The following is a 16,597-nucleotide window of genomic DNA, read 5'->3' on the forward strand; positions in this document are numbered from 1 at the left end:
CCCAAAATCTTCTGTGATGTATTAGCACATGTCCAGAAATATGTCCCACTGTATGTTCTCTCAGAATGCGCAAACATCCTCGACTATAATTTGACCGGTTTTTAAAATAACAAAGTTTATTTTCTTGTTTCGTTAGAGTCAACTCCTTCTCTGACACCACCAAAAATCCACCCCAACGCCCCACACTCTACCTCCCGCCTCATAACTAAGCATCATCGGTCATTATTGAACGAAGTCCATAAAATACATTTGACTTGGCACCATCCATCGAACCCTTCTGAAAGAATCAACTCGCTGGTGAATTTCTACCTTGCGTGTCAATTAATGCACTTCTAAGAAACAGTTGGGATATAATTTGATCGTTGTTTGATCTATTATTGTGTTTTATTTCTGGGAAGCTATCAATGTCAGCACTGTTTAATTATTTTAGCACTTAGAGGCAAGGGGTATTTCATTGAGTCCTTCAATTGTCCGCTGAATGTATCCTGAGTCAAATCCCACTGTTTGTGCAGCAACACAGGAGTTGGAGAAAGAAACCTAGATCTATCGTGCACAAATGCACATATGCAAACTCAGGCATATCAGTAATCCACTGACGTTTTTGAGGTCACTGCAAACACTATCCGCAACAAGATGATAGTACCAGAAATAGCAAACAGTAAAATAAAGTATTTTCTCCGACTCTCCATTTCAGGGTCTCTGGGGCTCTTCCCCCTTACTGGGAACCCGGAGTCTCCTATGTGCTGTACTGCTCACAAAATGTGCCTGACAGTGATAATGATGAGGAGCAGAATCAGTGCACATGAGACATGGGGATGAGTATGTCGTGAACAATTCCAATTTCCGCCTAGAATGCCAGTTAGGGTCATTCATGTGTTACCACAAAACATAGGCTGAATCAGTTAATTGTATTATTATTAGTAGTATTATTAATATTATTATACATACAATACCAGGAAGTGTTATTTGAACAGTTCAGCAAAGGTACTGTTACGAGAACCACAGCCACTGTTTTATCTGTGCAAAATTTTGGTTTCAGCTACTGGCAAGCAATGGCCACATGTTGATCAAAGGTGAATGCGATGGTGAACCAGACAGAGCAGTCGGTTACTGAAAATAACAGGTCAGCGTGAATGTTTCAGACATCTACATACTCCAGGAAAATGAAAACTACAGAAAAGGAACAGATACTTTTCTCCAAATCAGTTCGAATAAAATCACGAGTAGATCTGCCGTTGCTTTGGCCACGAGGTACCGTGTCGTAAAACTGGAAAGTCCTTATTTTCCACGACACATAATGACAATAGTCACGAAGTTAACTGAGAAAAGTAGCATTGTTATCTTACAAGAGGATGCTAGTTGGTGCATCCCAACATTCAGCATTCACTCTCTCAACAATTGACAGACAGTTGCAGCATTGTGAGCCAACGAGAAGGTACGCTGCAGCTGTCTCCTTCAGCAACGATCAATTCCACATCCACCATGATATGGAATGCAAAGCGCAGCAAGTACAATGAAGTCAAAGAACTGCACGTTTATCACAGGATGCGAAGCAGGTAAGGCAGCATCCAATGAACAGGAGAATCGACGTTTCGGGCATAAGCCTTTCTTCAGGAGGGAGTATGTAAGACAAAGCATATATGTATGTGAGAGAGGGAGTATGTGTGTGAGAGAGATAGTTTTGAGTAAGACAGGGTGTGAGTTTGAAACTGAGTGTCAGCGTCGACAAACAAAGAGGGTTTAGGTGTGAGATGGAGTACGTGTGGTAATGACTGAGCGTATAAGGTAAATTGTGTAAATGATAAACTGTGAGAGAATGAAAGCTTGTCTGTGTGTGTGTGTGCGTGTGTGTGTATGGAGGGAGTGTGTGTGAGCCTCTGTGTGTACATGTGTGAGTGTGTGTGTTTGTCTGGCGGAGAATGTATCATAAATACATAGCTAGTAAGAATCCCAGATTCATCGAGTCCTACAGTAAGGACAAGGACCCTTCGGCCCAACCTAGCTCATTCCAAAGAAAATGTCCATCCGCGATAACAGCATTTCCTTGCTCTTGGTCCAATTACTGGGGGCGTTAATAGTAGCAAGCACCGGGTAGTGCATCATGTCGAAATACTTAAATATGTCCTGGATGCCAAACATTTCCACAAACAATGACATCAGATCACGCAGAAACATGGTATCTCTTCCGTCAACTGAATATTAATTGTGTGGAATTCAATCTGCACAATTGGCCCCAGTGAAGGTGAAGGGTTTCATATTGTAGACGGCATCCCTTAGAGATTTTTTATTCTTTTGCTGAGCTGACCTCAAGTCATCGTGAACCGCTGTGGTCTGTTAATAGGATTGTTTGCTGTGTTTCCAGTCAATTGGCAAATGGCTTCATTAGCCCCCTTTTATCGAGTTAATTTTCATTATAACTGAAATCCATGGGATGATAATGCTTTACGAGTCATTATTTTATCAACTAGAAAATTGGAGAGCAGGTCTGTAGATATACCACGCAATTGTATAACTGGAAACAAAATCTGTGTTTTTCAATGCGGATTGAAATGGCGAAATAATCATTTTAAACACAAAGTATTGTTGAAAAGGTTCCCACACCACAGAGAGGTCAGCTCAATCATTGCTCATTGTGAGTGCTGCTTCCGCAGCTGTTGGATTCAGCAATGGACGAGGCACATTTACAGATGGCCTGAAACCAAGGGCTCTGCGAGGGGTAAAAAGAGAACTGTAGCATCTTCCTGCATGGAATTAGAGTCGTTGTGATGAAAACCGTACAAAAAGACTCTGCGCACCTAAATTTCCACAATGATCAAAAGCCGTCAATGAACTATTTGAATCCAATATTCCAGCACTTGGCGCGTCACCTTGCATGTCTTAGCGTTTTAAGTGCAGTTATAAATACTTTAAAAACGTATTTAGCGTTTTTGCCTCAAATGCTTTTGCAGACAGTCCATTCCAAATTCCCACCACTCTCTTGTTGGAATATTTAGTCACCATATCGCCTCCAAAACTTGTGATTTTACCTTAAATCAATGCCCCATCGTCCATCACAGGAGTCACTCTATTCTTTCTGTACCACACCTATCTTTTTTGAACATGGAAATCATGCCCTCTCTCAATCTCCTATGCTTGAAATTAAACAACATCATTCTGTCCAAACTGTCTTCATCATTCAGTCTATCCATCCCAGGACATGTCCTGTTAAATCTCTCCAGGTACATCCTGAGAAATTCTCTCTGCACCTTCGCCAGAAATTCTCTCTGCTCCTTCGCCAGTGTAAACACGTCCTTCCTGTAATGTGGATTTCGGACCATCACACGGTACTGTGACTCTGTTCTAACCAACATTTAATATAGTCCCACATACACATGCCTGCTCTTACACTCTGTGCTTCAATTAATATTTTCATTTCTCACATTTATACCAAACCATATATCTGAAAACTTACTAAGATGACTATGTTATAGCTGGCCAACGTGTCCTATTTCCAGCAATAGTGTGTTTTGCTTGAGGATAGCTGAACAGCTAGTAGATGGAGATGTTGAATCAGTGGGGGAAAGTGTGAGATCTCCAGAACCTCTAAACCACACTCTGCCAGAAAATAAAACTTTTAAGCTTCAACGTCGTCATTTTATTGCCCCTCATCTATCAGCAGTAAGCCTGTCTTTTAGTTCTAAAAAATCCTTTACAGATGTGAACTAGCCACTCTGTGCCTTCTGATAACAAAGGAAAGAACCTGAGAAGGAAAGTTAAGAAACAGAATACTGATCAACAGAAGATTCACCTGAGTAAATCCTGTGGACAGCGATGAAAGTATCACTTTGTAATTATTGCATCCTCTGCGGAAGCTGATTTGTAAAGTACAGTCATTCTCAGCAAGAACAGAAATCTGCTCCCTGCTTTCTCCAGAATTTGCTCTAACAAACCGGTCAATTGGAAAATACTTTGCTCTTTCAGAAATATTTAGCGATTTGATCTGGCATTGATAATAAAACTAACTCCCTTGTGACGCTTAACACATCAGTACGTTATTAACGATTCCCTCCGAGTGCTCCTGAATGAGACGGATGAAATGATCGACCAATTTCTGCACTTCTGCCCTCACCACTTACCTTCTGGGCAGGTCTCAAACGATTTTAAATGATGTTATTCACATCAATCACGTTGCAAACTAAATAGTGTGCGAGTTAATGCCTGAGACATAGATACAAATTGGATAGCCAGGGCAAACCAACATTGAACCTGAAGTGGTTTAGCAAACCAATTCTCACAGGTGAGCATTTGAAGCCTGAACGATGCCTGAAGTTCTCAGAGAGATTCAGCACGTCGCTCAGAATCTGTGGAGAAACAGAGTTAAGATTTTAGCTTCATTGGTCTTTCTTCACAAGTATAATCAGCTAAGAAATATTGTATTAATATTGACAATTTGGCGGTTTTGAATAGGGAAAATGTGTGGAAAGGAGTGACATGACCAGAGAAGCAGGAGACGAGATAAGTGGGAGAAAGATAAACAGAGACAGAGAAAGAAAGAATACAGCGAGATAACATTAAGGATAGGCAGACCAAAACGAATGTTGATGATAAACACGGGAGAACGAAATGTCGACCTGTTCTAATAGGGAGCCCTCAGTTGGGGAAAACCGTTTGTCTTTGCAAAATGCAGCACGTTTCATGACTGGTCAGGAATGTGGACGCAATAAAGCTCATGAAAGGAATTATATTCATAGATACGTAGAATAATACAATGTGGAAATACGCCTTTTGACCCAAACTCAGCCATGATGATAATACTGCCCAACCGGATTATTCCAATTGACCCCAGTTTGCCCATATCCTTTTTAAAGAAAAGCATTATACTATGAAAGGGGGTTGATCATTTCTCCCAGCTCAGCGTGTCCGTGGTATGTTTTAGTTTTGGCCGTCTGCCTGTTCACTGAAAGGAGGCAGTCAGTTTTAGGCTGCTAGCTCAAGTAACAGCTGCATGAAAGAAGCAGGTCCATGCTGGTACCTCTCTCTGATATCTGTAAGACTCTGTGTTTGATTTCCTTTATTACTTTATTGCCAGGAACTGTTGACGGGGCTTCCTGCACGTATTGTGAACATCATCGTCAAGTTGGTGTGATCTGTTGCGTTTTCAGATATGTTAGGCTATTCCGCATTCTGTACTCTTTTGTTTGGCATCATTTTTGTCATCTTTTAATTTACATGTTTTTCGTGTAAAACGAAGTGGTTTGACGAGCTGCATCCCGCCTGGAATCTTCGCTTTACACAAGCCCAAAATAAGTGGAAGAAACAAGGACCTGAGCTCCTTTTTTCAAATGGATTGAGAGGGTCCGGCCTTTTCCACAAATATTGGGGTCTCTTTGCTAAATTAGTTCCGTAGTTCCATTTTGGGATTAAGGTTGACTGGACTCCAAGGCAGCGCGTTGTAATTGTTCGTCCTCTTTATTTCTCGGTGTTGAATTCATTTGTTTTCATCAGTGGTTATAAGAGCAATGGCGCTTTCCATAACCATTAGCTTTCCGGAGGTAGATGGAGTGTCCTTGGCTTTTTGCAAATGTTGATTAAAGCCAAGCTGCTGGAATTCACAGAGAAACTGGGGTTGGTGCTGCCTCCTTCCATTCGGAAAGGAGAAGTACTTATAGCAAAAAAACTTAGCATTTAAATTTGCTGGAAATGCAATCAGACTATTCAGAGATAGCCAGAATTCAATTGAAAATGAAGCAGCTTGAGGGAGATTCAAAAGACAAGGCAAGGTCAACAGAAATGGAGTAGTTTGAATTATGATTAAAGGCAGGGGAAGGAGCAAAAAGAATAAATCGCTTTGCAGAAGAAAGGAAAAGGGAGAGAAAGAGACAGTGAAGAGAGATAGAAAGAGAGAGAGGAGAGAGAAAAGGAGAGAGACGAAAGGCAAAAGAAAATGAGTTTGAAATTCCGAAATTGTCACTTAGACTGAAGTTCAAAAATTCACTTTTCGAAGTACTGATAACTCATGTGGAAGAGCAGAAGATTAAACAGCAAATGTAGCAGCTCAAATGGCTAGCGAGTATTAGTTGATCTAAAAATCAAAGCCTGTCTTTCAAAATCGGTTTCAATCTTCGAAGCATACACATTGGGGAAAGAGAAAGCCTTATGTGGAGAGGGAATGTAAATCTCGATAGTAAGTATAAATTATCACAGGGTGAAAAGGAAAGCTTTGAAGATGACAGAGAAGTTAAGAAGCTTGGCGTTTTCACTGCAATAATGTCTGCTATATGAAATGGCAGTGTTTGCGGTCAGGGAATGTACTGGGAAGCCTGATGGAGGGAAACAGTTTATGCCACAGAATGTTGTTGGAGTGGTAGTGTAAAACGCAGTGGAGGCGGAAAAGCTGTACTAGAATATACAAAATGGTCCGAGGGTTGTTAAGGAGGTAGTACCAGATCATCTTACACCATGTATCTGCCAAGGTACAGTTTACTCACATAGACCAGGAACGTCAGCTAAAGAGGTTAAAAAATGACGATACACAAGATCTTTGACGTTTTAATCTGTGACAGTGAAAAATGAGGAGATATGTACTTCTAAATTATGAATTCCAAAAAAGATGCTAGCAACTGAAATTCACGGTGAGACAAGAAGCATTCAGTTACGAAAAGTGAGCTTACGGTGTTCAGAGAAGAGGGGGGATAGATGTGGTAGGAGTACTGGAAAAACTCTCCGCTCCAGAAATACAATATATTTTACTAAAGATACAGCTGATTCGTAGGAGGGAGTGCTGCATATTGTCCTTGAAAAGCTAGTAGAATGTCAGGCAACCGAACGAGTGCAAGGTCCATGTTCTGTGATTTGTTTTCGCTGTTTGGTAACGAGGTAACAAAGTCACCAATTGAAACAGGGGAGATCATCGATAACAGATCAGGTTGAAATCGAATTAACAGAGACCTTTTTGATCAGATAGCTCAGACAAGGCGAGAGTATATAGTTGTCACAAAAGACATCTTCAGAGCAAATAAATTAACGGAATTAAAGGAGAAAAATGGAGATTTGAAGCAATTGTGTCAAGAGCATGCAGGGAAAAAGAATCCGAATATATCCCTGAATGTTACCATTTAAAACGATGTCTTAATGAGGAAATGGAGACCATCACATATTAAAGTAGATGGGAAATAAGTAGAAGTCCATCAAGTCTAATTGCCAGTGGATTTCAGAAAGGATCTGTTGCAGGTAGCGCATGAGCGATCGCGATGGAGCCACTGAGTAGAACCAACTGCAAAATCACTTTCACTGTCCTGGACTGCAGAAGGATGCTGTTCATTTTTGCCACACATTATATATATGTCAGGTAATTGCAAAGCAAACTGCGTTGCCCGAAAAATACAGCAGGTCAGACAGCATCTAAGGAGAATGAGAATCGACATTTTATGAAGAAGCCCTTCATCAGGAATCAGGCTTGTATGGGGCTGCAACGAAGGTGCAGAGAACGCAATCGGTAGATGAAGGATGGGAGAATTCGATAAGTCAGAGAGGAAGGTGAAGCTGATAGGTAGGACAAACGATGGACAATTCAAAAGAGCGATGTCCAGTTGGAGCCCTAGGTCGGCGATAAGGTTGGGGGACGGGAAACTAAAACAGTGGAAATAAATATTCATCCCATGTAGTTGTAGGGTTCCAAGGCGGAAGATGAGGCGTTCGACCTCCAAACGTCAGATATTCAGGGTTTTGCAATGGAGGAGGTCCAGAACATGAAAATCATTTGTGGTGTGGGACGGGAAATTGTAGTATTTAGCCACAGGATGGTGGGATTAGTTGGCGCGGGTGTCCCAGAAATGTTCTCTGAAATGAGCTGCAAGTTGGCGTCCTATCTTCCCGATGTCGAGGAGACCACATCGAAGTCAATGTATACAGTAAATAACATTTGTGAAAGTACAAGTAAATTTCTGTCGGATGTAGAAGAATCCTTGGACAGAGAAGGTGTGCAGGTACGATTTGCATATTTTTTTGGGGGGGAAGTAAAGATGCTGTGAATTGGGTATTGGCTGGTGGGAGTACGGATCTGACAAGGGAATTGAATAAGGAATAGTTTGTGAGAAACCCTGACAGGAAGGGAAATGTATCCGTAGTGGTGGGGTCTGTTTGCAGGTGGTGGAGGTTGTGGACGATTATGCGATGTATGCGGAGGATTTGAGGGTAGGAAGTGGGGACCGGATGTACTTTCCTTGTTGAATTGGGCGAGGTGGGGTTCATGGGTACGGTGCGGGAAATGGTGGAGATGCACCATTGGTGGAGATGGTGGAGCACATTGTCAAACACGCGGGATAGAAAATTGTGGTATTTGAAGAAGGAGGCTAACTGGAATTTTCTATGGTTGAATTGGCCATCCTGGGAACAGCTGTGGTGTGGTATCAAATCAATGGAACAAATCAACGGAACACCCATGGGCTCACCGATCTCTGGACTCATAGCAGAAGCAGTAATGCAAAGGTTAGAACAAACAGTCTTACCACAAATTCAAGCCAAACTCTGGGTCAGATATGTTGATGACACCTTTGTAATCATTAAAGGAATCCGATTCACGAGAGAAGAAGAAAAGGATAACCAACTCCTATTCCTAGACGTGATGGTACAGAGAACAACGAACGGAGAATTCACCACCAAGGAATACAGGAAAGCCACACACACAGACCAAGTCCTGAGCTATGAAAGCAACCACCCCAACACATACAAACGAAGTTGCATCAAGACACTATTCAAAAGGGCCACAACACACTGCAGCACACCAGAACTGCAAAAAGAGGAAGAGGAACACCTGTACAAGGTATTCGCCAAAAACGGATACCCGCACAATTTCATCAACAGATGCCAAAGAGAAATACAACGGAACGAGGACATGCTGCAATCCAAAGGACTAGCCACACTACCATACATCAGGAGCATTTCAGAAGTGACAACCAGACTACTGCGACCACTAAGATTTATAACAACACACAAACCAACAGCCACCCTCAGACAACAACTCACCAGAACGAAGGACCCGATACCCAGCATGAGCAAAACTAATGTAGTGCACAAAATCCCATGCAAGGACTGCACAAAACACTATATAGGACAAACAGGAAGACAGCTAACGATCCGCATCCATGAACATCAACTCGCCACGAAACGCCACGTCCAGCTATCCTTAGTAGCCACACACGCAGACGACAAGCAACATGAATTTGACTGGGACAACACTACCATTATAGGGCAAGCCAAACAAAGAACAGCCAGGGATTTCCTAGAAGCATGGCACTCATCCACAAACTCCATCAACAAATACATCGATCTGGACTCAATATACCGGCCACTACAGCGGACAGCTGAAACTGACAACCGGAAGCGGCAGGGACAGGCCACTATAAAGGCCGGAGGAAACACCACAGAAGCGCTTCACAGGAGGCTCCCAAGCACTGAGGATGTCAACTAGACAGTGGACGAAATGTTTGCAACAAAGATTTCCAGCTCGGCGAACAGAACCACAACAACGAGCACCCGAGCTACAAATCTTCACCCAAACTTTGAATATTCAGATCTTATTTATTCCACATATATCTGCCGACAAAGTCAGGGCAAAGCAATTTAAAATAGCACGTGAAACACCATAGCTTTCTCAATTCGATCTCTCAATTAAAAATCTGACCACTGAGTGTATATTGCGTCTCTTCAGTGTAACATCCAGAAACAAAATCAATCAGCATCTCACAGCTTTTCAGATATTTTATCATGTTTTTGTTTATATTACGAAGTTTCATTGGACTCCAAAAAAATCTGTTTTCATCCCTTCCCTGCTCATGGCATTGCTAAAATTATCTGAACATTTCTTTAAAGACTGAATGTCGACAGGAATCAGTAACATTGTATGAATGGAGACTTGTACTGACAGACTCAACGGTTGCAGTTTTAAAGTCCAAACTTCATAGTGTCCCGATCATGCTCAAAGAATTGTAGCGTTCTTAGTCTGAAATATGTGAATACTCATAACGCCATTCCATCTCTTAACTTTGTCAGTAGTCTCAATCACCTAAAGAGTCGTGCTCACGCCCACGTTTTCCATATGCCCCTAATTTGTTTTGCTTAGACTATTTTAACATTGCTCCATATTTCGCTCTGACCACGATTTTAGACAATGCAACAACTACTGAGTGCAATGATGTCGAGTTCAGAAATGGGGACAAGGTTGCACAGGCAGCAGCTGTCACAGATGGTGTTCTGCAGTGAACAGTACAATCAACAGTGCTGCTGACTTTCGAGGTATGTTCATTTTGGCGAATGTCAAAGGATCAAGGGAATTTGGGAGACTGATGTTGACGAGAATCATGCTGAACCGATCGAAGTGCTCACAAATTACAGAAGCGAGCGACAACTGGAGGTTGTGAGATATGCAAGCTGTGTGATTTTCTGTTGGCCACATATTTGCTGTAGTCTTCTGGAAGAAGGTGGGTTCTTATGACTGTAGTAAGGAGAGGTTAAAGAGGTCCGTAAATATTCCCACCATCTCGTCCGCGCAGGACCTGAGTGTAAGGTTATGGATTTCATCCAGGCCAGTCGCTTTCTGTGAGTCCTCACATAAGAAGATCAGTCTTAATCTGTGGTGGTAATTGTGGTTACGTTGCATCCCAGGCTGCTTTGATACCAACCTAACAATGCTTTGAAATCGACGAGTTGTGATATACTGTTTCCCGCAATTCTGTTCAACTTGTTTTGGTAGTCTGTTGTGCGTGAAAGTCTTGCCGCAAAAGACGGTGGCCAGATTAAGGTGCACTTATGAAGGGCTTACTTGGAGTTTCTGTATAAATCACGGTTGCTCGAGCTGTTCACCTTTGACTTGAAATTCAGTTGGGACAGGAACTCCTATTTCTGTCCATGTTTCCCACATGACAAACATTCAGATTACCATCTTCAGCATGCAGTCTTCTGCACACTCACGATGTCCTTGACGGTGCTGGCATATTTCCTTAGTTTGGACACTTAAGTGCTGGAACAAAGCAAAGCCCACTTATGCTAGGCAGTCCTGTAAACGCCCAGATTGTCCAGTTCAATACTGCAGTGCTTTCTATATTAGATCCTCTCATGCCAATTCCTTCTTGCCAGCTTGGAGGAGCGGGACACAGCCCTGCGATCGAATGTTCAAAATTGCGAACGGCGAATGGAGGGGTAGCTACCTTTTATGGTGGTATATCTCCGGTCAAGACAGTTCAGAACTTTAGTGGAACAGGAGACATATCGTTAACCCGCGTTTAAGGTTTGCCTGTTTGAAATCGCCAACAAGAAAGGAAAAGACCACCAAGTATTCTGACTCAAGATGGTTTGTAACGTTGTACACTTAGTCTGGTGTATTCTTCAGTTCTGTGTACAGTGGGAGATAGACTGCTTTCAGGTTAGCAGAGGAGAAAACGTGCAGTAGGTAGTAGGAATGACAGTTTACTGTAAGATATTATTGATCCAAAAATTAGAAATTCGTCAGCATCGCCACATCTGAGCACTGGAATGACTAGAAGGCATAACTAACTGGGCGATGCTTTGCTCAAGGACGCCAATCCCTCCATTCAATAAAGTGAGAATCCCTCAGGTAGTGATGCCTTGTCAGGTGCAACAGGAGTGAGGCATGGCACTGGAAAACAGAGTGCACAGCAGTCTCGAAATTCCCTTTGGAAGATATGTCTACCTTTAAGGTCATCTATCTTGCATTCAACAGCTTGTATGCTTTAGAGGTGTATATTCGGGCAGGAGGATTTGAACCCTCGTAGTTTAAACCTCACTGGAAATACAGCACATTTACCAGGTTTCCTGCACAGCAGTTCCTCCGAATCGATCCGTGTGTGCTTGAGCAAAGCCTGCTATTCTGGGAGATATGTGATTGGTTCCTGGGCTCCATTCATTACCTTGAGCATTCGAGGGCATACTGCAACCTGTTTAGTCGACATCCACGATGTGGGGTCACTCTGTTTCTTATTCCTACGATGGCTGAGCTTCGTTTCCAAGTTTCTGTGAGTTCGGATCTGCCGGTGTCGGCAAGTCAAGGGGGTCCAATTGGCTCTTGTTTGTGAGTTTCGTATAAGATGTCTTGCCGTCGTCTGGTCGGCTTGGTATTTGTTACCATGGGGACAGTTCTTGCTCCCAGGCGAAATGAAGCTCAGTTCTGGGTTTTCACGAGTGGGCTAGGTTTGCGGGAAGATGGTATACCTTTAATTACTCTGCACTTGAGATTGGAGAGATTGTGTTCGAGCCCCGTCAGCTGCAGCATCTCGAGAATTGAAAGAAGTTGTAAGCGAACGTTGTTAGTAACTCTATTAGACTTGACATTAAGGTTTAAAGAGATAATTGAATTAAAATGTGGTAATGCAAGGTCTGCTATCGACCTCTTGCAAAATGTCACCTTGCTCCAGTGCAACCTGGAACGTGGATTATTTTTGAGTAACGTTACATGCAATTTAGTCATGGTGGCGTAAGAGGAGGCGTTATAGAATTTTTTTGTCCCTTATTTCTTTTGAAGGTCGTCAGACAAGGCGACCAATTTCCCTGTGTGTGCTGAGCGTTGTAATTAAATTCCGTTCCTGTCTGAAGCAAAATTTAAAAAATGGAACAAATGAACAGGACTTTAAAAAGCGAAACGTGAAGAAGCCATTGTTTCCTACTCTGTGTTTCGTTATTCCATTTTTAAGAACCGACAACAATTTGATGAAGAGATCTCTTTGATAATTGATTATTCAAGGCAATAGTGCATCCACTTTTACCATGAGCTGCTGCTTTGGTCTGGGTGATGTGACTACTATATTCAGGCTTGAAACTCAAAATTTAAAGGCAGGATTGATGAGGCAATATAATACTTTTCCTTTGCATCAATTGAACCTTTGGTCAGTGATATCGTTATCAGTCACATTGACGTTGAGAACAAAACTTTAACTCAGCTGGAAAGAAAACAACGTGTGGTGCCCAATGCATTCGTAGCACATTCCATGCTGATGAGATCAGGTAAGTGTACCTGATCTTTTTTGTTATCCTGGCTCTAAACTAGAAGGATATTATTGTGTACGGTCAATATTTGTTGGGCCACACTGTCTATGGCATATCCCACATATTCCAACTGAAATAAGATTAATATCGGTGAAATCTTTGCTTTGCATGCGATATCATTAGTTGGCTAACACCAATGCGGGCACTGATCTACTTTATTTCATGAAAAAGCAATGGCTTTTTCATAGAAGACATATCATTGTTTCAGAAGTTTACATTGTCTACCGAATTTAGGACTGCATCTCCTCCGAGAACACAAACACGGGAGCTACCTGCTGACCACTGGTTTGGGCACTTCGGCACTACCAATTTTTTAATCCATTCAATGTGACATCAGCAGAGGTGGCTGGTGTGAAAATCATGATCTGGAGGAGGGAAGAATATTAAACGACTCAATGCATAATTCATAAATTTCAGTTTGCCACGGTTTAATAAAGCAAATGTGTTTTAAACTCCAGCACACATCTTTAAAAAAAGACTTAGGTTGAATAATTTTATCACAACACATGAAACAGTAGCATTTGTAGAAAGTCCAACATATAATAATTCAAATATAATACAAACCTGGTTTACAATTTCTGAATTTATTTTCCACTTACAGTTAACACACTGACGGTTGTAATACCATGTTGTCAACAATGTTGTCTCTCCAAATGTACCACACGATACATGGTGGTGTCGGACCTACTTATCCTGAGCTTCGACCTTTTTCTAAGACACATTGTTCTTGTCTATCACAATCATTTTCATTTCCTGCGGGACATCCCAATGTGCAAAGTATATGCAGCAGTGTTAAATGCAGCTACACATGCATCTGTCGAGTTTACTGTCGCTTTTACTTTTGACCGATTTGTGACCATTTCTTCCAAGAAGTGGAGAAGTAAGTATTGAACCGTTTACACAGCAGATGTGATTCTTGGAACACTTGGAGTACTGTGCTGTATATAAAAAAAAGTCAGCTGATAGTTAATGCTAACTGGTTCCTACCGAATGTGGAACACCCCGTGGATTTGTGTCATGTCAGAGAAGTTCAATTCTCTCTGCTCTGCACAGCAGAAGAGTTCTTGCATCGTGTTCTATCGCTGGTAGTTCCATTTGTTCATGTTGTGCTGCTGAATGTTTTCACTATCAGACAGGGATGAATGAGCAGCGGAAAACACAAAAGGCTCCACCCTCATAGAATTTGTAAGAGTGATGGCAATTACAAGGGAGAGAGCCGAAGAACTTATATTCATGTGTGTTATCTCGAGAACTTTCCTCCTGCTACGTGTGTTGGTGACTCTGGTTTGTGAGTGGAAACGGATTTAAAACTTTGGTTACGAGATGATACGATGACCTTATTTTCTACTCGAACTGAGCTTCATTCTGCAAATCTCAGACCGCTGCACAAACACTTGCGTCTATGCTATAATCCAATCAAAGTTTTGAGAAGATTTGAAGAATAGGCTTAAGCATCCCTTTTCTCCACTTATTCAATTAATCTGACGATGAAAATAACTGAAGCATTTGAAGTTCAGAAAAAGTTTTCATTTCACACCATACTTTGAGACACTGAATGCAAGGCTGCCGGCATATTCTGCACATAGTTAGGCAGACTTATTTTTGATGATTGTCAGCAAATTGGGGTGACTTGGGAATCTCATTGCCAAAGTGACCAAGTCTTGTTCTGAGGACTATTCCTTTGGAAACCATGTTGCCTGCGTTTGCTTTCGGCATCCAAGTGAAACGTTGAAAATATATTTAAATCCGTACCTGAACAGGGGAGGTTTGAAGGGTTTGGGAGTGGAGCTGGGGGGTGGGACTAGTTTAATTCTGAGTTCTGTTCAGCGTTGACGAGTTGACCATAATAGTCTGCTCCCATGCTCTCTGACTCAATATTGTATGATGAAATGCAGTGACATCAGAGTGAGAGATACGAGATACTGATTCTCTTGACTGATAATATTAACAAAAAAACACGCACCTGATGGAATTATCAATTTGAATTCGCATTCGGTGTGGTTGGCCCTCGCTAATGGCGATGTTCTGTTGAACATGACAACAAAAACGGTACTGGATGACAGAAGTATGAATGCAGAATCCGACAGTGGTCAAATGAAAGGATCTTATTCAGCCTGTTGGACCGAGGCTCGTGTTGGATGGCGAAATTCATCTTGAAGGGTTTCTCAACTTTATTTTCTTTCCACTTTTTGCAGAAGTCTGCACATTTCATGTGAGAAAGACTTTCATTTCCGTTACCCTCATCGCAAATACAATGACCACACTTCCGGGAAAGGCATGTGTCATATTTTCCTGCCCTTGCATGAGGAATGATTTTGACATGATTTCTACGTGCTTTCTGTTGCCAACTGATTTGAATTAGCGTCTTCTACTTCTGTCAATGGAGTTAGTTTTCACGATTTAGATTCAATAAAACCTCCCTTGAAACAACACGATGAATTTCTTTGAACTTGTAGTGATTTTGTGATCATCCAGTGACACCAGAACCAGAACCACATCAACATCGCATCGAAATAATCATCAATTATGTTCAACATAACTTGATTAAATGAGCATTTTACGTTAATTTTGTTAAAGGCCGACGCGTTGCGCACTCTATGAGCTGTGATCTCAATCTGCCATGCCAAATCAAATAATCCCAATGCTGTTATTACTCGCAATCCGAAAATCGAGCGTTGCAATGAACTTTCCATAAACTGAAATGACGTAGAGCGAAGAGCCATTAATTGAATGGGGAAAAATTAGCATTTTTGGATTTGTTTCATTTAGCGAAAACAGGTCTTCTGTAAAGTGACGTTGTGTGAAGTGAACTTTTGAAAAGTGGGGATATCTGTGTGGATAACTCATTTTGTCTTTTTTAAAAAACTGCTTCCTTTTCTAAGTAACATGTTAAATGTAATATTTTACGAACTTGTCCAACAAAAATGACTCGCTACACACTTTTTTGAAATGAATCTGCATCTAGTGTGATAGCCATCTGGTATCCTTGAACGCCCTGCGGCATTTCATACATATTCCGATTTTCCCATCGTGTCATGTTTTGAGATAGGGCTCTGGATAGCTAAGTTCAATCGTCACTGTATCTCAGAAAGGAAAGAAGTCAAATCACTGATTTTAGGAAATTCAACTCAGAGACAGAAAGTGATAGAGTCACGGAGTCACCCTTTGGTCCAACTCAGCCATGCCGAAAGGTTATCCTAACCTAATCTGGTCCCAAATGTCACCACTTGGCACTTATCACTCCAACTAATCCATATGCAAATACCCATCCAGATGGCTTTAAATGCTGTAATTGTACCAGCCTCCCACACTTCCTCTGGCAGTTCATTCCATTAACCCAGCACACTGCGTGAAAAAAGTTTCCCGTTAGATCCCTTTCATACGTTTCGTCTCTCAACCTCAACCTCAATCTCTATTTCTGGATATCAGCACAGCAGTTTTAAAAAGAACCTTGTCTATTTAGGCTATCCATACCCATCATGATTTTATAAACATCTTTCCTGTCACCCCTTCGCCTCCTATATTTCAGCGAAAACAGCCCCAGCTTATTCAGCCTTCTCCT

The sequence above is a fragment of the Chiloscyllium plagiosum genome, unplaced genomic scaffold (genome assembly GCF_037043375.1).
Source record: "Chiloscyllium plagiosum isolate Xiang-an unplaced genomic scaffold, Cpla_swu_hap1 HiC_scaffold_18, whole genome shotgun sequence".
Lineage (NCBI taxonomy): Eukaryota > Metazoa > Chordata > Chondrichthyes > Orectolobiformes > Hemiscylliidae > Chiloscyllium > Chiloscyllium plagiosum.